Consider the following 23,044-nt stretch of genomic DNA (forward strand, 5'->3'; position numbering starts at 1 on the left):
CATTTGTTACTACAATTACCTTTCCCTCTAAATTTTATTGGACAAGCTGCTGTGAATGCAAACTGAAAAGTGTTTTATTATTGCCGTCATATTGCGGGAAACTTTGTCAATTTTGAGGAATTTGTTTTGACCCTGGACTCGTTTGTTTATTCCCTATCCTCTAGCACTTGCTTCTTGTAGCAGCCTTCAAACTATTGTCTATGTACGCACCCAAGACTACATTCACAGCTGTTGTTACAGTTTCAAAGTGTTTCTTAACGAGCATGCTGGTTTGGTATTATGTCCTTACCTTAAGAAATACCTTGTAACTGTAACAAGAGTATATGAAGTCTTGGATGTGTATGTCAGTTTTAGAAACCAATGCCTATAATGTTCTTTTTATCACCATAGGATTATGTGTCAAGTTTAGCATCATGTTCACATTAGGAAGTTGACACTAGAATATTGGTGTATAAGAATCTTGGTGCAATGAAACACGGATTTAAACAAGTCATGATTAAAAGAGTCGTTACTGATGATGCTGTCATTACTTTTTCGCTACTCCGTGGCATAGGGCTAGACGAACTATTGCTTGTATTTTTGAGAGCAAACAGCTTTGGATAAACCTTTTTCCATGATCTTTCAAATTAACTAGGCAATGAGTGATCACACACTTCCTGTGCTCAATGCCTTTACCGGTTGCGATACGGTTCTCTGTTTGCTTGGAGAGGAAAAAGACTGTATGGGAAACATTGATGACATTTGAAGATGTAACTATAACATTTAGAATGATAATTGATGAATATTCGTGGTGTTACTGTACGATCACACTTATCAATGGGGTTAACGAAGCAAGAAACTAACTCTTTGCAAAAGGAAAAGCTAATTGATGCTATTCCCTCAATATGGTCAAGTCATTTTCAGCATGTAAAATGTGCAATATACTAATTCGGGTGTTTAAGGGGACGAGCTTGGCATTGGATCCTATGCTACCGAATCATGGGGCTAATGAATGGCGAAAAAATAAAGATGATACATGAGAACAATTTAAAAAAAACTTTTTCTGAGGTTTCATCATCTTGTCATGAGCTTGTACGTAAGGGGTGTAAGAAAAGATGCTGCAGTCCCTTGCACTGCTGTGTGTGCTTTTGGTGGTGCGTGAGAATAAACATGTGATATTTTATAAAATGTGTAAGTACTGAAATGACTTTATTTTGATTCAATCGATCTACCATAATCTCTAGATTGAGGATATGGGTTGAGGTCTCATCTTTGAAATTTACACTCATTTGATGTGTTTGGACTTTTGATTTTGCCTTTTGATTTTTGATTTTCCTTTTTGAATTTTACTTGGAGTTTAGTATTTTTGTGTTTTTACTTTTAACACCACATAGGTTTTTTTTTAACCAGAAGTGTTTTTTTAGTATTTAAATATTTAAAGCTTAATGCGGGGTTCACACATTGCCGATTATTGCTCCCGTTTGAGATCAGACAGCGATACGAAACGAAAAATGAAAAAGTCGGATTACTATCCTCAATTATCTGGAATGTCGTATCATTGTCTGAACGCAGTCGTTTAAGTTCGCAACAGATATCTACGCGCAGTGATGTTAAGGCAATTTCGAGGATTTTTTGTCAGGGGTAGGTAACTCCGCAATTACCTCATTATATATTCATCAATGGCGGCTTCCGTAAGCAGCGTCCATCGATAAAATTGTTGATTACAAATTGTATGCATGAATGCGGATAAAAAAATAATATTGGTATGATGTTCATTGATTATTAAAACATGATTACGGCATTTTTGTGCCGAAACTATATTATAAATGGTTGCAATAGATGTTTTTGTTGCCGGGATTAGACCCCGCCTTCGTGGGAGTATCAACCAATGAAAAGCCGATCGCCGTCTTTAGATGCTTGAAGATGGCAGAAGTGAAAGCACCTTGCTGGAGCAATTATTTTCTCTAATGCGTGAAAATAAACCGACAAAAGTAAGTGACAGCTTTAAAATATGTAAGCACAGAGGAATATAAGTTGTTTACTTTGTATATCATTCATTTCAGTAGAGGAAAAGAGGTAAAAATAAGAAAAAAATGGAATTAAAATTTGCCAAACATGCTACACGTGGTCAGATCGAAATTACACCGGGGAAAAATATATAACATGTAATAATTTACTCCCATTTCTTAACCAAAAGAGTAGCGAATGAAACAAATGTGTCTTCAAAGGTTTGTACACCTTGCATTCCCTATTGTCAAGACACCATTCACGGTATTTATCGTGAAATTGTTCATTTTCTTCTTCTTCTGATATACAGTTACAGCTTCATTATTATTGAAGATTACGAACTGTTGCATGCGCGGAGTATATGATGGTATCAGGTCCGTTCGCGCCCAATATACTTTCGCACCCTACACGTTCGCACCTCGCACGTTCGCACCCAAGGTCCGTTCGTACTCTACACGTTCGCGCCCAATTTTAATTCAAAATCCAGTTGAATAATTAGAAAATCATGATTTTTGTTTTAATTGCTTTGATGTAAATACTGAATGTATTTATAGCTTGGTATGAGTAAAAGATTAAATATTTTAAATGAAAATCACAAAAGATAATTGTTTTTAACAGCTTGGTCCCTTTGATCTGAAACAATTAAATAATAAAATATAGCAATACACTAAAATAATAATAATATAAACCAAAACATGATAAAATCCATTCAACGCACAAAAAAAAAACGTAGTCAGAATCTCACTTCATTTTGAAACAAGTCAATGAAACAAAGTTAAAGGTAATACACTAAAGAAAACATGATTAAGTGTTATTCAACACAAAATAAAACGTTGACAGAATCCCACTTTAATTAGAAAGGAATGATTTATTTTCTTTAACAATACACTCTCAAAAACATGATTAAGACTTTATTCAACACATAAAAAATGCTGTCTCCATTTATTTTGAGACAATGAAATCAATTATACTTTTAAGAATACTACTTGCCAAAACTTGATTACAAAGTTAAACACAAAACCAATTAAAATTGGGCGCGAACATGTAGGGTGCGAACATGTGGGGTGCGAAAGTGAAAGGGGGCGAACATGAGTGGGTGCGAACGTGAATGGGCGCGAACGGACCCGGATTCGTATATGATTAAAAAATATGAACAAAAATTTATCTTTAACTTATTAGAATACTTGGTGATATTTACATGAAAGAAAACAACAAGTGATTAAAAAATATGTACATTGTTATTTATAGAATTAAATTATGTTGTGGAGAACAGTTGGTGTCAACTGATCTCTGTAAATTTCAATGGTTTGACTTGCTACCACAACTTGTGGCAACAAGTTCCATTGAATGATTGTTTGCGGAAAGAATGACCATTTGTAGCTGTCTTTAGAGGTGGATATTTGCCTAAACGTTTGAGAATGTAATTTTCTTGTTCTAGTATCTGATGGTATGAGGACTAGTGATGGGATTTTTTCTATATTTTTTTTAGTGTGCATTAATCATATGGACCTACATGTAGCTTGTCCATCATTCATGTTCAGATACTCGTGTCTGGTGATCAATTTATATTTTTATGATCCAATAACAAATATTTAATCAAGCCTAACAAGAGATCATAGATAAGTTTCAAAGTAACAATAATTTTGACTACATGCATGTAGAGGAGGAGTAAAATTTTACCACCCTCCAAATGCTCTATTCCAAGATTACTCTGATGTCCAACGGCTGTTTTGCCAGACAAGCTTGGACCGTGGGACCACTTTGTCCCACAGCGGCAGCGTCTGGCAAAACAGTGGTTGGAGGTCAGAGTAATTTTGCACTTGACTTCCTAATAATTATAAAGTCTGGCAAGGCAATTTTTTTTGGAGACGCCTTCCTATGTGTGAATAGGCTATTTTATTTTTTAGGAAGGGGTCCCAAAAGGCTATTTTATTTTATAGAAAGGCTTCCCACAAAAAAATAAGTAGCCTTGACAGCCGTCATCATTACTTGGACTAGACATAATAATTATGACGTCTGGCAAGGCTATTATATTTTTTTTCTGGGACACTTTCCTGTGTACATTGTAGGAAGGCGTCCCAGAAAAAAATTATAAGCCTTGTCAGACGTCATAATTATTTGGACTAGACAAAACCATGCCTTATTCTGTATGACTGTGTTGGTCTCTGAAGTCATGAGTTGAATATTGTATTTGTTCTTTTGTTGCCATGTTGACAAATCAGCCCTTTCAGACAGCAAATGGACAGTTTTCTTGTGTTTGAATTATTTTATTTTTTGTTTTTATCTGTGCCTTAATTATGATTATAATTATAGCTTGCTACACCTTGTGGGTTTTGTTCATTGTTGAGGCATTAAATACTGTAAATTCAGAAATTATTGTGAGGTTTTTATTATTGCGAATAATGCGACTGAGTTGTAAAAGCAATAATTAAAACTCGCATTATGTAATATTTTAACTGAATTAAACATGACTTTTCTGAAAATCGTAAAAATTAAAATCGCATTCAAGTGTAAAATGACAAAATCGCAATAATAAATGCACGCAATAATATCTGAATTTACAGTATTAAAATGGGACCGACGGACAGTCTCATATTGACAACCTGGTATGTAACATTATCCCATTATTCCTTATTTTACTTCCATGTGTGTATAAAATATGCAAGGTGAAAATTTAGTGCCTTGTTTCCACAGCGAATAGGTTAGTTGAGGTTGATCTTAGACATGTAGCATGCAAATATAAATAAAGTTTAATGCACAAAACATTTATTAAGGGACTTATATGGCTGTCTATTTAAACCCAATTTTTAGCTTACTACATGTATATATGGTATGGGAATAACTCAGGAATTATCTTGTTATACGTACATATATATATACAATATTAGGTCAATGTCATGAAAATATAACCTTTTTTGTATGAGGCTGAGAAACTGGATAGGGCTAGGTTCTACCGAGCCCTTCCCCAGTTTTGCACCAAATACATGTACAAAAAGGTTGTATTTTTAAGACATTGACCTAATTTTGTTTTTATACTGCAACTTGCATGACTTGAATTAATACATGATAGCGTTTTAAATTGTAACACAAATTTAAAACTTATTTTCATCCCTTAATCATATGTTAATCATGTTAATTCAAATTCAATTGCCATATAAACTTTACAGTTTGTGACATATAACAACAACAAAAACAAATAAAGACAATAACTAAGTAACTCAATATATATACACAAATTCAGGTAAATATTAAAGGGTCCCCTGTCCTCAGTTCCATTGACTTTTTTATAAAGGATCCTAGTTTATTCACTTGTGAAGTTGTGTTGGTGTTGATGGGTTAAGTATATATATAACTTTGTCATTGTCAGTGAGATTAGCAAATAAATTACTTTCTCTATTAATGCAATCAAAATATGTTAATCTAATATTTGAATTATGAGAACAATTTATAAGGAAATGTTTCTCATCATCTAGTACTTTACATTTTTTGCAAAGTCTCTCTTCGCGAGGAATTTTAAAATGCCTCCCTTTTTCAATTAATAATGAATGGTCACTGATTCTAAGTTTTGTAATTAATTTTCTAAATTCAAAGTTTGGGTTAGAGAGGTAAGGTTTGATCAATAGATTTGGCTCAAGTGCTTTATAAAAATTTAATTTACTTTTATCATCAATAGATGTTAACTTATTTATCAACAGGTTAATGCACCCCTGATTGTGGAAAAAGTGTTCCTTGATGAAATTGACCTTTACGTTATACAAAATATATATAGCTATATGTTAATACTAATTTAGGAAATAAACGCAGGTAGTTGCAGTATAAACAGTGATGTGATGTGCTGCTGGAAGTGGAATAGACAGTCTGCATAAAATAAAATTCCAACTACTGTAAGAAATCAATATTCTGAAATTTTATTTGTGTCTAATAAGGCAGTTATATTTTAACCATGCATTCCAAATTATAATCGGGTATTAAGGAACACCGACCAATTAAGGCGCTGCAGGAAATACAAAAATATTTTTGAAGGCACTGCGAGATCGATCGCAGCGTCATATCTGCCAGGGGAGAACACTGCTAGTCTAGTTTTCCTAAGGCCAAATAGAATATATATGTGGTTGCAGTTACCCTAACTACCCTACTTTTTAGTTTTGATAATAGACAATCATAAAGATTATTTTTGCTTTTTTCATTAAGCAAGTGTTAATGTTGCTCCCATACATGCCATATAGACTTAAGAAAAATCTCCAAAAAAAAAATCCCCATAAAATCAATGAAATAAAAACACTTAACTACATGTACCTACCTACCCTAACTTTTTTTTTTTAGATGTAACTGAAAGCATGCACACCAATTTATTTAAAATACAAAATTTAGAATCCTTAATAGCATACATGTATGGTCCAAAAAGGTGAAAAAAAGGGAATAGATTAGTATGTGCATGTTCTACTGGTTTAACCACTACACATCATGGATACATGTATGTACCAAGTCTAACTAGTTTTAATTTATTTTGAGATATTGTATAGGGTAACATCATTAATGGCCAACATGGTCTAGACTAAACATTAAATAAATCAATAGACACCCTAAATACATAGATGCCAACCATAACAGTTTGTCCATAATTGTTGCGATTTTTTGGCATAATTTTAATAGGGTGTTACAGCAACATTTTACTATTTACGTTTTTCTGTTCATTTTCGGTCCTGAACCACTTTTGTCCTTTAAATAATCTTGTGATCATTTTGACGCTTGATTGTATGAATTTTTGGGAGGTGTAAGCGTGTGAGTGATTCAGAATATAAAACATATATGGGTTTCTCAGGATTTTGTACATGTAAAGTATGATTTATCCATTTATTGTTAAGATTCCCAATAGTTAAGTAAATCATTTGATATGATTTTCCTTTCCCCTACTAAGATTTCCCTGTACATGTTTTATTTGGTTTTTAAGATCTCTTCAGAACAAGTGCTTATGCTGCAAAGAAAAGAAATTTGGGACAATCTTTTGGTCCTGAAAATTTCATTGAGTTTCTTAGTCTAAATTACTGTTTTATAAAATCAATACAATAATACTATGGGTATTGTTAATATTGTAAACATAACTTCAGGCAATTAAGATGTGTATTGACAGTAAGTTAAAACAGTGACTGTCATGCATATAAACTTTTCTTGCACATGACTAGAATTTTCCTTCTTTTATGGTGGTTCACTCTGCATTCAGAAGGTCACTTCCATTTATATGTTGAAGTTCCCTTCCTTCCAGGCTTGTGACTGGCAAGATTTTACATAATCTTGGCTGCATTCCCCACCCACCACCACATTGCAAATTTCAGTCCAAGTGGATACTTTTATAATTATTTTTATGCTGTTCACTTTAAAAAAAAAATTTGCAGTTAAATATTTAGTTTGGTTTTTATTTATAAAATATGATTTACATATTGCATAACTTTGCCTTATTTGTTTGCGACTTTATTTTTTATTTTAAGAAACAGTAATTGGTTTACAATTATGGTCTGTTAATGGTTTTAATAAAATTCAATATTTGAAGAAAGAAAGACGGATGACATGCAAACATTTTCTTAAACATGTTAAAACATTGACTGTTTAATTTCAAGTATCATTACGATTTTTTTTTTAAATGTTTATCATTTACTTATATATAATGTTTGTCCAAATTTAAATGTGCAAATTTAACTAGGGGGGGGGGGGGGGGAAAGTGAACCAAAAATTTTCATTTAATATAAGAATTTTAACCGGACTTGGACTGAAACTAAATATTGCAATGTAGAATACGAAATGAAATAAAGTAAGGGGAATTTTACACAGCAAGGGAGTAGATAGATATAGGAAGATGTGGTGTGAGTGCCAATGAGACAACTCTCCATCCAAATAACAATTTAAAAATTAAACCATTATAGGTTAAAGTACGGCCTTCAACACGGAGCTTTGGCTCACACCGAACAACAAGCTATAAAGGGCCCCAAAATTACTAGTGTAAAACCATTCAAATGGGAAAACCAACGGTCTAATCTATATAAACAAAACGAGAAACGAGAAACACGTATATATTACATAAACAAACGACAACTACTGTACATCAGATTGTATACTGAAATTTTATGGATATCACTTTGTACATGTTATATGGATGAAATATTTTACCTATTTTTATATGCATGTCATCCATGCCATCATTATTTTTGTGTTACATTTTAATTTAATTTTTATTTATTTTTTTTGTTGAACTTTTTTAAAATTTAGAAAAAATTTACAACAAAAACTGGTTAGATAAATCTTGAAAGTTCACAAAATATAACTTTTTAAAATTATTTATTATTATAAGATCAAAATTTAGAAAAATATTTTATCACATCCTTGATGATAAGTTAAAATACCAGACAGAATAGTTCAAAACTCTACAGATCATAATAAATCAAATGACCAACCCTATGGCCAACCTACTATGATACTGTTTTATAGAACACAATTTAGATGTCCAGAAATTCTAACAGTCACCTCGGTATATGATAAAATTACAAAATAGTCATCACAGGGAAATTTTAATACTATCCTGTATTTTTATGTCATATCCAGTATTATTATGTCATATCCAGTATTATTATTTCATATCCGGTATTATTATGTCATATCCAGTGAAGATTTTAATGTCAAATCCAGGAATTTGATTTCTCAAAGTAGTACATATCCAGTAGAGAATCGGCTGTATACATGGGTTTGACTCTCAAGTACATGAAGCTGATGCTGTATTCACTGTCTCATTCTAATGATGAATTTAAGATAAAGCTACCTATCATTGAATAAGATTTACCTGAACGAATGTAACTCTTTTAATATTGTATTTATACTAACTTTAAATCAATTTTAGAGGGCCTTCGTAACCTGTAAATTGCAGACGTTAGACCCCCATCTTAATTATCTATGGTGTTCGGTTTTCCTTCTGAAAGTTTTAGGTTCTAAATATCCCGACACTCCAGTTTACCTTCAACAGTAAAAATTGGCTGCCCCATTACAACCTTCAACAGTAAAAATTGGCCGCCCCATTACAACCAAAAGTGCTAGAAGTGGCCTTATATTACATCACAAATCAATCAATCAAAAATTAGCCCGAGTTTTTTTAAGTCTGCCTTAAGATTACTCTGATACATGTAGATCGGAACAAGGATTGTTCTTCAAATTTCAGTTGTCAACAAGTTTATGATTATATGGTCATTTTTATAAATTTACTGTTACAAAACTGAATTTTTCAAAAAACTTAAGGATTTTCTTATCCCAGGAATAGATTACCTTAGCCATATTTATCACAACTTTTTGGAATTTTGGGTCCTCAATGTTTGGTTTAATACTATTTTGATCTAAGTGTCACTGATGAGTCGTACAAAATGTATGTAGACGAAACGCCTGTTGGCGTACTAAATTATAATCTTGGTACTTTTGATAACTATTAAATATTATGACAATGTGAGAAGTGAATACAGTAGCTGTCATGTCTGTTTATTGGAGATGTCCACTTCATAAATCTCTTCATATTTAATTTTAATATAACAAAAAAAGGCTTTTTCAAAAAGAAAATTAGTAAAAAAGGGGAAATGGGGCTGACTGGCAGATTCTTAAAATAAATGATGATGTTACAGCTGATGAAGGCCTCTATGTGACTTGGAGATTATAATGATTAGGAAGAACAGCAATTAAAACAGTCTTGTTCAGTCTTTTGTACCATCTTTTTTAGTGATTGTCATTTGTTGCTCATTTGCTACATGTCTGATGTTAATTATTTTAACATTGGCACTCATACCACCTCTTCCTATATCAATTCATAGTTCTAGCAGAAATGAAGTCATTGGTTTCCTCATTTATACTGTTTCACAATTTTTAATGCCTTGGTAATGGCATTTTATACCTTACTAAACAGTATTGTTTTTGCTCATTGTTGAAGGCAGTTAAATGACCTACTGTTGTTTCAAATTACCATGATATTAACCTATATAGATACATGTTTCCTTGAAGAACATACCATAACACTGTATGGATTTTGTTTTAATCCATTCCCCATCCCCCTTTTTCACATTTATTTTTGAAAAAGCCTTGTGATGCAAGGCACTGGAGGTATACAAATTAAAAATGCCCAATGCACCATTTGACAGATTTTAAAATATTGAACGTTGATGAGTCACTGAATGAAGTTGTTGTTATTAGCCTCATATTATCACATAACAATTTTGTTGTGGTCTCGTACATGTATTCTTTTTTTAGCTCACCTGGCCCGAAGGGCAAGTGAGCTTTTCTCATCACTTGGCGTCCGGCGTCCGTCGTCGTCGTCGTCGTCCGTCGTCGTTAACTTTTACAAAAATCTTCTCCTCTGAAACTACTGGGCCAAATTGAACCAAACTTGGCCACAATCATCATTGGGGTATCTAGTTTAAAAAATGTGTGGCGTGACCCGGTCAACCAACCAAGATGGCCGCCACGGCTAAAAATAGAACATAGGGGTAAACTGCAGTTTTTGGCTAATAACTCAAAAACCAAAGCATTTAGAGGAAATCTGACATGGGGTAAAAATGTTTATCAGGTCAAGATCTATCTGCCCTGAAATTTTCAGATGAATCGGTCAACCCGTTGTTGGGTTGCTGCCCCTGAATTGGTAATTTTGTGGAAATTATGCAGTTTTTGGTTGTTATCTTGAATATTATTATAGATAGAGATAAACTGTAAACAGCAATAATGTTTAGTAAAGTAGGATTTACAAATAAGTCAACATGACCGAAATGGTCAGTTGACCCGTTTAGGAGTTATTGCCCTTTATAGTCAATTTTTAACCATTTTTCGTAAATCTTAGTTATCTTTTACAAAAATCTTCTCCTCTGAAACTACTGGGCCAAATTGAACCAAACTTGGCCACAATCATCATTGGGGTATCTAGTTTAAAAAATGTGTGGCGTGACCCGGTCAACCAACCAAGATGGCCACCACGGCTAAAAATAGAACATAGGGGTAAACTGCAGTTTTTGGCTTATAACTCAAAAACCAAAGCATTTAGAGGAAATCTGACATGGGGTAAAAATGTTTATCAGGTCAAGATCTATCTGCCCTGAAATTTTCAGATGAATCGGTCAACCCTTTGTTGGGTTGCTGCCCCTGAATTGGTAATTTTGTGGAAATTTTGCAGTTTTTGGTTGTTATCTTGAATATTATTATAGATAGAGATAAACTGTAAACAGCAATAATGTTTAGTAAAGTAGGATTTACAAATAAGTCAACATGACCGAAATGGTCAGTTGACCCGTTTAGGAGTTATTGCCCTTTATAGTCAATTTTTAACCATTTTTCGTAAATCTTAGTTATCTTTTACAAAAATCTTCTCCTCTGAAACTACTGGGCCAAATTGAACCAAACTTGGCCACAATCATCATTGGGGTATATAGTTTAAAAAATGTGTGGCGTGACCCAGTCATCCAACCAAGATGGCCGCCACGGCAAAAAATAGAACATAGGGGTAAACTGCAGTTTTTGGCTTATAACTCAAAAACCAAAGCATTTAGAGGAAATCTGACATGGGGTAAAAATGTTTATCAGGTCAAGATCTATCTGCCCTGAAATTTTCAGATGAATCGGTCAACCCGTTGTTGGGTTGCTGCCCCTGAATTTTCAGATGAATCGGTCAACCCGTTGTTGGGTTGCTGCCCCTGAATTGGTAATTTTGTGGAAATTATGCAGTTTTTGGTTGTTATCTTGAATATTATTATAGATAGAGATAAACTGTAAACAGCAATAATGTTTAGTAAAGTAGGATTTACAAATAAGTCAACATGACCGAAATGGTCAGTTGACCCGTTTAGGAGTTATTGCCCTTTATAGTCAATTTTTAACCATTTTTCGTAAATCTTAGTTATCTTTTACAAAAATCTTCTCCTGAAACTACTGGGCCAAATTGAACCAAACTTGGCCACAATCATCATTGGGGTATCTAGTTTAAAAAATGTGTGGCGTGACCCGGTCAACCAACCAAGATGGCCACCACGGCTAAAAATAGAACATAGGGGTAAACTGCAGTTTTTGGCTTATAACTCAAAAACCAAAGCATTTAGAGGAAATCTGACATGGGGTAAAAATGTTTATCAGGTCAAGATCTATCTGCCCTGAAATTTTCAGATGAATCGGTCAACCCGTTGTTGGGTTGCTGCCCCTGAATTGGTAATTTTGTGGAAATTTTGCAGTTTTTGGTTGTTATCTTGAATATTATTATAGATAGAGATAAACTGTAAACAGCAATAATGTTTAGTAAAGTAGGATTTACAAATAAGTCAACATGACCGAAATGGTCAGTTGACCCGTTTAGGAGTTATTGCCCTTTATAGTCAATTTTTAACCATTTTTCGTAAATCTTAGTTATCTTTTACAAAAATCTTCTCCTCTGAAACTACTGGGCCAAATTGAACCAAACTTGGCCACAATCATCATTGGGGTATATAGTTTAAAAAATGTGTGGCGTGACCCAGTCATCCAACCAAGATGGCCGCCACGGCAAAAAATAGAACATAGGGGTAAACTGCAGTTTTTGGCTTATAACTCAAAAACCAAAGCATTTAGAGGAAATCTGACATGGGGTAAAAATGTTTATCAGGTCAAGATCTATCTGCCCTGAAATTTTCAGATGAATCGGTCAACCCGTTGTTGGGTTGCTGCCCCTGAATTGGTAATTTTGTGGAAATTTTGCAGTTTTTGGTTATTATCTTGAATATTATTATAGATAGAGATAAACTGTAAACAGCAATAATGTTTAGTAAAGTAGGATTTACAAATAAGTCAACATGACCGAAATGGTCAGTTGACCTGTTTAGGAGTTATTGCCCTTTATAGTCAATTTTTAACCATTTTTCGTAAATCTTAGTTATCTTTTACAAAAATCTTCTCCTCTGAAACTACTGGGCCAAATTAATCCAGACTTGGCAATCATCATCTTTGGAGTATCTTGTTTTAAAAATGTGTCCGGTGACCCGACTATCAAATCAAGATGGCCGCCACAGCTAAAAATAGAACATAGGGGTAAAATGCAGTTTTTGGCTTATAACTCAAAAACCAAAGCATTTAGAGCAAATCCAACACGGGGTTAAATTATTAATCAGATCAAGATCTATCTGCCCTATAATTTTCAGATGAATCGGTCAACCCATTGTTGGGTTGCTGCCCCTGAATCGGTAATTTTAAGGAAATTTTGCTGTTTTTGGTTATTATCTTAAATTTTATTATAGATAGAGATAAACTGTAAACAGCAATTATGTTCAGCAAAGTAAGATTTACAAATAAGTCAACACGACGGAAATTGTCAATTGACCCCCTAAGGAGTTATTGTCCTTTATAGTCAATTTTTAACAATTTTCATAAAATTTGTAAATTTTTATTAACATTTTCCACTGAAACTACTGGGCCAAGTTCATTATAGATAGAGATAAATGTAAGCAGCAAGACTAGTAAAGTAAGATTTACAAACACATCACCATCACCAAAACACAATTTTGTCATGAATCCATCTGCTTCCTTTGTTTAATATTCACATAGACCAAGGTGAGCGACACAGGCTCTTTGGAGCCTCTAGTTTACATAAATAAGGCTGTTAGCTTTCTCGTTTGAATTGTTTTACATTGCCTTATCAGGGCCTTTTATAGCTGACTATGCAGTATGGGCTTTGCTCATTGTTGAAGGCCGTATGGTGACCTATTGTTGTTAATAATTGTGTCATTTTGGTCTTTTGTGGATAGTTGTCTCATTGGCAATCATACCACATCTTCTTTTTCATATGTAAGCGTCTAAGGAGCATATTGTAAATCTTGCACTTTAAAAGCAATAATTTTTATACCAATGTAACCTGTACTGGATATTATGCAAATTATATCTCCGACTGGACATCCATCATATGTCATATCATACATGAATCATGTGAATCTAAAACTTGTGCTGTAGATACTTAACTTTATAGAAAAACTTTATATTTAGAGACTATATAACTTTATACAAAAACTTTATATTTAGAAACTATATGATTTAAGCATATTAAGTAAATGTGTTTTCTTGTTTAAATTTTAATCTTTAAAATATATATTGTATATCTTACTGTACAGTATGGGATTTGCTCATTATTGACAGTTGTTAATTCTCTGCTATGTAGATATTTCATTGACAACCATTCCACATCTCCTTTTTTAGCTCACCTGGCCCGAAGGGCCAAGTGAGCTTTTCTCATCACTTGGCGTCCGTCGTCCGTCGTCGTCCGTCGTCGTTAACTTTTACAAAAATCTTCTCCTCTGAAACTACTGGGCCAAATCAAACCAAACTTGGCCACAATCATCATTGGGGTATCTAGTTTAAAAAATGTGTGGCGTGACCCGGTCAACCAACCAAGATGGCCGCCACGGCTAAAAATAGAACATAGGGGTAAAATGCAGTTTTTGGCTTATAACTCAAAAACCAAAGCAATTAGAGCAAATCTGACAAGAGGTAAAAATGTTTATCAGGTCAAGATCTATCTGCCCTGAGATTTTCAGATGAATCGGTCAATCGGTTGTTGGGTTGCTGCCCCTGAATTGGTAATTTTGAGGAAATTTTGCTGTTTTTGGTTATTATCTTGAATATTATTATAGATAGAGATAAATTGTAAACAGCAATAATGTTCAGCAAAGTAAGATCTACAAATAAGTCAATATGACCAAAATGGTCAGTTGACCCGTTTAGGAGTTATTGCCCTTTATAGTCAATTTTTAACCATTTTTCGTTAATTAAAGTAATCTTTTACAAAAATCTTCTCCTCTGAAACTACTTGGCCAAATTAATCCAAACTTGGCCACAATCATCTTTGGGGTATCTAGTTTAAAAAATGTGTGGCGTGACCTGGTCAACCAACAAAGATGGCCGCCACCGCTAAAAATAGAACATAGGGGTAAAATGCAGTTTTTGGCTTATAACTCAAAAACCAAAGCATTTTGAGGAAATCTGACATGGGATAAAAATGTTTATCAGGTCAAGAACTATCTGCCCTGAAATTTTCAGATGAATCGGTCAATCGGTTGTTGGGTTGCTGCCCCTGAATTGGTAATTTTGAGGAAATTTTGCTGTTTTTGGTTATTATCTTGAATATTATTATAGATAGAGATAAATTGTAAACAGCAATAATGTTCAGCAAAGTAAGATCTACAAATAAGTCAACATGACCAAAATGGTCAGTTGACCCCTTTAGGAGTTATTGCCCTTTATAGTCAATCTTTAACCATTTTTCATAAATCTTAAGTAATCTTTTACAAAATCTCCACTGAAACTACTAGGCCACAATCATCTTTGGGTTATCTAGTTTGAAAAATGTGTCCGATGACCTGGCCATTCAACCAAGATGGCCGCCACGGCTAAAAATAGAACATAGGGGAAAAATGCAGTTTTTTGCTTATAACTATGAAACCAAAGCATTTAGAGCAAATCTGACAAGAAGTTAAATTGTTAATCAAGTCAATATCTATCTGCCCTGAATTTTTCAGATGAATTGGACAACTGGTTGTTGGGTTGCTGCCCTCCAATTGGTAATTTTTAAAGAAATTTTGCCGTTTTTGGTTATCTTGAATACTATTATTGATAGCGATAAAATGTAAACAGCAATAATGTTCAGCAAAGTAAGATCTACAAATAAGTCAACATGACCTAAATGGTCAATTGACCCCTTAAGGAGTTATTGCCCTTTATAGTCAATTTTTAACAATTTTCATTAATTTGGTAAATTTATGTAAATTTTTACCAAATATAGTTCTCTGTTACTAATGGGCAAAGTTCATGATAGATATAATTGTAAGAAGCAAAATCGTTCAGTAAAGTAAGAACTTCAAACACATCACCATCACCAAAATACAATTTTGTCATGAATCCATTTGTGTCCTTTGTTTAATATGCACATAGACCAAGGTGAGCGACACAGGCTCTTTAGAGCCTCTAGTTATTTCGTTGGTATGCTTGGTGTCATGTAATATAATTAATTATGGATTTAGTCCCCCCAAATTTACAGTGCAATGGACATTAATAATGGTACAATCCCCAGTGGTCAAGCAGCTTTTGTGCAATCCGTTTGTCAGCTAACAGATTCTCTAGGTTCTCCTTTCCCTCATTATTTTGTATTATGTCTTTCAGGAAATGGTACTTTTTGCTGACCTCAATCTGTAGCCGGGAGAATGATTGATTAAAATTTGATATGAAGGATTTATGAGTGGGATGTTTCATCTTCAATGCCTTATACTTGATGCAGTCATCCACATCGGTTGATGGGCCCAGTAACTGAACAGCCAGGTCAAAAGGGGTCTTCTTTCTACTAGATACTGAAATTAAAAAAAATGTATGTATATGACATATCAATGTATACATATATATATATATATAAACGAGTCTAAATTGAAAACTATGTTCAAACCTATGATTGCTTTGGATAAAAAACGCAATATATATATATATATAAGTGCCTATAAATAGCAGCACATGACATACAAATCTTATTTAAATGAAATGGAAACAAAATTAAACTATATTATTACATTTGTTGCAATGAACTACATGCAATGAGTTTATCAGTTACAGTGATTTCACAATAGAATAAAGACCAATAGACGCTGTCAATAGAATTGAAAAGGATGTGTAGAAAAGGAAATATAGTTTCTTACATTTTCTACTTCTTTTTTTTTCATAAAAAGGAAATTTGCCTATGGTTACAAATATGCTCAACTTGTGACAGAACATCAACAATATCATCAATATTAAACTCATGTTCTACACACATTTGTGAATTAATGTGTTGTTCGGTCATGTATTGGAATAAGAATATTTTTGTTGCATAATTGATTTCTTTCACAAGTTATTCTATAAGTATTTTTGAACATGAATCAAAACAATTCACTTAAACTTTTTCGAATTTTTAAATTTCATCACTGTTTTGTCACAAAAAATTGCCAATTTTCTTTATTTTAGCTGAGAAAATTTATATAAGGAAACCTTTACTTACCAGTCTCAGTGTTCGAAATTTCAGATTCGAACAATTTTCTTTTGCATGTTGATGGTTTTTGGTTAACTGAAAATATTAGAAATAATGGTTTCATGTATGGAAAAGGGAGATGAGACAGCAATCCAAAAAAACAAAGTAGAAAAGTATTTGCATACATGTAATTTCGGTTTATTTATATATATACAATAATAAGACATTAAAGAATGAGAGTCTGAAGTTTAAGTAAAATTACCTGGTAATATATTTCGTTGGGTGGTAACACTTTCATGGACACTGATGTTGCTAGGCTGTATAGTCCACTTTAAAACTGAAATTAAACATATTAATTTAAAAACCTGTCAATAGATAGATTCCTTTAAAATTGTTATAAAATTTATGATATTATTAAGGCTATTTCATTAAATGCATGTAGGTGGAAGATGATTATGCATAATGGTAAAAAAAAAAACCATGGCCCACATTCAATAATTAAACTTCTACGCTCCTACCATTTTAATGGAGACTAAGCCTTTACCGAAACTATACATGCTATATGATGTTGAGTTATGAAGTACATGTAATATGAATCCAGGAAGTTTGAACATATATAAAATTATATGTCATTAACAGCTGCTTATTGTTTATATATTTGTACAAGAATATAAAAAAAATGTTTTATTAAAGGCATCATGTAGGAACAATGTATGTATGTTAATGTCAGATGCAGGAATAAATCCATCATGTCCATCAATAAAAAAAAAAGCGCAGAATAATTTTAGAAGTCTTTTTTATGCTATGCCTACACTATTATTAGGTAGGCATGTTCCTGGTGTGGGTGTCTGTATGAATCTGTTCTCTTGTGGTAAAATACAATTTTGTTCTAGGTTACTTAATGGTCACATCAATTTGAATCTCTACTTGATTTGAATTATTTAATTACCTTTAATATGTGATTTGTACAAATGTTTAATGTTGTTGTTCTCGAGCAGTTTCCTCTCTCTTTCCTCTCTGGTCTCAAGTTCATTTTCTATGTCTGGAATTTGATATGGATCTATGATAAATGTTTAGATGAAATAAAATTTATGTAGATTACTGAAATAAAATTTATGCAGATTACATAACATTTTCTAAAGTGTCAACAAAAAAGGGCAAAATATGATTAGGATATTAACCTGTAGGCTGTACCTTTCTTTCCTGAAGAATCTTAAGTATTTATAAATCTGTGTTTTTAATATGCTAAATGAACATTATTTATTTATTAGTGATTGAATTTATATAAGATAAACAATCAAATGAAGTTAACACATACCTTTTAAGAATATAATCATCATATTAATACTTTATTTCCTTTGTAGTAATATACCTTGTTCTAAATTCTTTTCAGGCGAAGTTGATGGTTGATCCTCGTTGGCAGGTTCTTTGGTGCCACTACTGCCTTGAAATTCTATGGAGAGAAAAAAATGCAGGTAAAGAATTATAATTATGATGCTTAATCATACTGAACAGACACAGTTTTTCTGTCCAAAATTGATTTTGTTGATCTTGCTTAACTAGATAGACATAATTATATATACTTATGCTATACAATTGACATGAAAGACAGTACACAAATTGGTCAATAGATATAGGAAGATGTGGTGTGAGTGCCAACGAGACAACTCTCCATCCAAATAACAATTTCAAAAAGTAAACCATTATAGGTCAATGTACGGCCTTCAACACGTAGCCTTGGCTCACACAGAACAACAAGCTATAAAGGGCCCCAAAATTACTAGTGTAAAACTATTCAAACGACAAAACCAACGATCAAGTTTACTTTCTCCATATCAAAATAAGAAGATAAAAAGACACATTTATAACTTATTATACAAATAACTATTTCTGTGTTTGTTTTTTTCCCAGATTCATAAAATTTGTCTATCAACTAACATGAATGGAGAAAAACAAGTTTAACTTAAGGTAGATGGGGTGGGGTGTCTTAATTGTATTTCATAGAATTTTTTAATAATTGGACCATAAATCATAATCTACGTCATAGAATTTTGAGATAACCTATGAGAATATAACTTTAATAGTATGCTTTCAGTTAAGAAAAAGAAAAAAATGGGGTCCCCAGACCTGTTTTCTTGCTACATAATAAAACAGGTAAATTTCTAAAACATTCCATTGTTAAAGTACCTTAATCTGAATTATCTGCCCTTGCATTTGAGTTGCCTCCCCTTAATGCCTTATGTGGCAAAATTATAAAAAAAAAAATTTAACAAAAGTTTACTGTTTTTTGTAAAATACAACCCTAAATATGATACAGCATGTCATTTTCTATATTGAAATGAAAGTTCTTACACATAAATTTCCTACTACTTTCAAAATTTGCACATTCTATTAAAGATATAGACCTTGTTTTCTGGTATTCCGAAATCCATGATGGAAGAAGGCACCCTATCTACCTTAAGATTAATCATTGATATTAGCATGATTGTTTTAGTATTGAGAAACATTTAAATCTATCATTTACCTTGTACAGGTATGTTGTGCTGGTAGTTGTCTGTTGACTCAGATGGCAAGTCTACAAAAAACATCAGTAGTTTCTGGTAAGTTTATACAGTATTAAGATGCAATTTTAAGGAATTAAATAATAACATCTAAAAAGAATTTTAAGTTATTTTTCACTTAACATTTATTACTTTAGGCATAACTTTCATAACTTGAAATATTGTCAAACAAGTAAGAATTAAAATGTATCAAATACCAGATTTTCACCAAGAAAATCATGAAATTATTATTCGAAAAAATACCTAGATTTCCAAATATATGTATGATGATGAATATATAATATAAGGTCTTTAAAACTTCTAGCAGCAAAATATTTGCAAATTCAAATTGAGAACATGCAAATCAATATTCTACATTGCTTTGTACACGATTGTTATACTGAGCTGGATTTTAAACATGCTTGTAAACAAGGAACACAATTAATTCCAAACATGAACAAGCACGTCTTTTCTTTATATCCTTAATAATAAAGTTATTTTTGATTGATTAGTAGAGATGCAGCCAGTTAAGAAAGGTATATATAACCAAAAAAATCGAATTTTTGCAAGAGTATTCAGCTATGTCTGGACCCGATTTATCAAAAAATATTATAATCTAAATTATGTTGTTGCTTGGGAAATTTTCATTGCATTTCTCATGAATAGTCTTGAAATATCATCAATAATATAATATTTTGGAGTTGACATTGGTTTAAACAGTTTATACATACCTTTGTACATCTGAATATTCATTCTAAAATTTATCAACTTGATGCCTCTTATATCACAAAATCGGGTATATTTTACAAAGTATTAAAAGATAGCACCCCTAAAAGCGTACTTGGACTTGACAAAAAAAATATCTGATCACAAAAATATTTATTTTTTCAATTCTGGCAGTAGTAAAAGTTTAATACATCAAATAAATAACTAAAATAATATATAAACAATAAAAATAAATACAAATAACACATTGTATTAAAGGCGCAAAACTGTCCATCAATTCAAGTTTTCGCGGTATTTACACTTCTCCGGAAAATTGGATCTGTCCGCAAATGTTCAAGGTGTTCTCATACAGCATCATTCAAGCGATTGATATAATGGCCCTGAAACGATACACAATAAAACTCGATTTATAATATTAAAAAGTCCAGCATGTTCCCGGAGACAGAATGACTGGATTGTAACCATTCTGAAACGAGAAATGTCTCTTTTAACAGATAATTGCTATCCAAACACGTAAATATCTTGATATTAATGAAAACGAGTGGTGTAAACGGGACAAATCGTAAAAATGTCCCTTTTTTCATCAGATTTACACCAGTTTTTACCTTTTGTCAGTATAGCTTAAACTTTGGATAGCATTTTTCAGAAAATATACATTCAGACGATTTCATTGATGCTTTATTTTATGTTGAAAGGTTCCAGCAACAAGCTGGACTTTTGAGTTGAAAATGAAATAAACACCTTCAGTAGCTGCTCGGGTCACGTGACTACTTTCACTTTTGATATAAACAAACCGTGAAAAATTAAATTTAGATTCTAATGATTAACACTATTACTGCTGATAAGAAATTCTTTTCTGGTAATATTAAGTTAAAATTGTTTAAAATTAATATGTGTTTTAACGTATTTTTCTCGTAAAGTGCCTTAATATCACTGCGCGGGTCGGGAAGAAACCGAATAGTTCGGCGAAGCACCCCGACAGTTAGGTGCGTCCCGTAACATTCGGGGAAACTCAGCCGATCCTAACAATGTTCTGTGTGTTCTGAACGGTGTACTGTGGAACGGGAATGATCTGGAGAAAGTTTTCAATTGTTTTTTTTTTCTGCCGATTGAGTCCAGATTGCATCAAGATCTTGTCGATTGCGAACCGTTTTTGCCGAAACCGTTCCGGAATAGTCCCGTTATTAATACGAAATTCGTCAATAATACCCACGTCAGAGTCCCGACAATTACAGAATACAATACGACTGAGACCAGACAAAGCCGTTTGCAATGCGATAGAGCGGACCGTGATAGGATAACGGTCCGACAGTACCTGCTGCTGATCTAGATAAAGCTGACAATTTTCAAACGGATAACTTCTGTCAGCGTCGGTTCACTGTCTGGTCACTGTATGATCTCTGTCGGATTACATTCGGTAAAATCGGGACGCAGTCGTAACAGGCTCGGTCGAAATTTACATGGCGAAAGATAAAAATTGGATTAGAAGCGGATTGAGAATGGGATTATCGGGATAGAATCGCTTGGAATATCGGCGCTTCCTAAACAATATCTGATTATTGTCGTGATTAAATTATTTGTTTTACAAATTTTAATTAAAGTTTGAATTTCCATCCACGATTCACAGGGTCCTGATCAGACTTTTCACAAATTTTAATCGGGAATGGTCCTGTCAAGGACGGCAGTAAAAATCGTGTATGTGTGACCCCAGCTTAATACAGAATCTGTTCTTTATAGGACTAATTAAAGCCAAATGTTTAATGATCAGCACATTTTCTTAATTTTTATATACATTTTGAAAAAAGCTGAATATCAAAATAAAAAAATAATATTTCTATATCCGCCATATTTAATATTCCCGGATGTAGGGATTATAAAGACATATTTTTCCAACATTTATAGAGCCAATCAAATTTTGAAAGATTACATTCATCTATCTTTTTAGAAACGGTATAGAAGAACAATATGTGTCATACACATACATAATGGCGGAAGCAGCACATACTACGGATGATTCTACAGCAGAAGATTCAAATCAGACGAATATAGCAAATGAAACGAAAGGGACTAATGAGTCGCAGGTAACAGGAGACGGAGGGGTATCAGAAATTGGAAATACCTTAGCAAACATAAGTCTTATTCAATGTTCTTATTGCAAGGATAAGGAATGTAAGTTCGGAGATGAAACTCAGCATTGGACAGGTGATACACGTATTGTTTTTAAGCTGCAAGATCCACAATACTCGGAAAAATGCCCTCTTCTACCAGAGTTCTTATATGGAACTAAACCAAATCACACCATTAATCTTTCAAAGATAGTAGACAATTTACCTGATGTTGTCCAAGATATAAGGGAAACTTCTACTCCTTATAAAGAATTGGGAAATCTGTTAAAGAAAGTGGACACAATGAAAAAAACAGAAAACATCACCTTTGACATCCCAAAAACTGAAGACGAACACACGGAACAGATAGACAAAATAGTTGAAGAACTAAAAGATTTTCTCAGATATAATAAAACAGTTCCTGCTCCTTACACCAATGAAATAAAGCAATATTCACGTATACAGGCAGACATTAGTTCGTCTGATATTCATTTTATTGATTGTGAATATATGCTTAAAGTAAGCATTCCGAATCAAACTGCATACTCTGCCTTTTTAGATGGAAAGATGTTCAAACCCAAAGGGCACAAAATAACTAAAGGAGAGATAGATAAATTCCGTTGGATATTTATACCATCGTCCGACCGATTTGACAAAAAGGTTAAATTGGATAGAAG

At 32.9% G+C, this 23,044-nt stretch overlaps 1 long non-coding RNA gene across 1 annotated transcript; it reads left to right on the forward strand.

Annotated features, from left to right (window-relative positions):
- Window positions 1-1,638: 1,638 nt before the first annotated feature.
- Window positions 1,639-22,406, forward strand: LOC134686239 (uncharacterized). Its single transcript, XR_010101570.1, has 5 exons — window positions 1,639-1,970; window positions 16,165-16,366; window positions 18,390-18,471; window positions 19,530-19,596; window positions 22,208-22,406. It is a non-coding gene; the product is annotated as an uncharacterized LOC134686239 (long non-coding RNA).
- Window positions 22,407-23,044: the final 638 nt, after the last annotated feature.

The sequence above is a fragment of the Mytilus trossulus genome, chromosome 10 (genome assembly GCF_036588685.1).
Source record: "Mytilus trossulus isolate FHL-02 chromosome 10, PNRI_Mtr1.1.1.hap1, whole genome shotgun sequence".
Classification (NCBI taxonomy): domain Eukaryota; kingdom Metazoa; phylum Mollusca; class Bivalvia; order Mytilida; family Mytilidae; genus Mytilus; species Mytilus trossulus.